At 54.1% G+C, this 259-nt stretch overlaps 1 protein-coding gene across 1 annotated transcript in view; it reads left to right on the top strand.

Annotated features, from left to right (window-relative positions):
• cbln1 (cerebellin 1 precursor) overlaps positions 1–25 on the top strand; it is a 7,193-nt gene extending 7,168 nt beyond the window's left edge. The window contains exon 3 of the mRNA XM_012818734.2: positions 1–25. This exon is cut by the window's left edge and continues 1,056 nt beyond it. The gene's annotated coding sequence lies outside the window, so the exon portion shown is untranslated.
• The last annotated feature ends 234 nt before the right edge of the window (positions 26–259 follow it).

Raw genomic sequence — 259 nt, 5'->3', positions numbered from 1 at the left:
CTCGTGCATGTGTGTATGTGCGTGTGTGTGTGTGTGTATGCGTGTGTGTGAGAGAGACAGAGAGAGAGAGAGAGAGTATGTACTGTATGTCTAAGTTGTGTGTTGGAGCTCATCCTGTTCGTCTTCGCTGCCACCCTGCTCCCTTGCTGCGCTAAAGGGAGTGCCCTTACCTCGAGACCAGTCCCCTCTTCTGTCTCTCTCTTCCCCTACCCATCTCCCCCCTCCATCACAAGGATGCCCTTGCTTTGGCCACTGTCTG

Source organism: Clupea harengus, chromosome 3, assembly GCF_900700415.2.
Source record: "Clupea harengus chromosome 3, Ch_v2.0.2, whole genome shotgun sequence".
Classification (NCBI taxonomy): Eukaryota; Metazoa; Chordata; class Actinopteri; order Clupeiformes; family Clupeidae; genus Clupea; species Clupea harengus.
The sequence above is the reverse complement of the archived record's forward strand: the minus strand, read 5'-3'. Positions and strand labels throughout refer to the sequence as shown.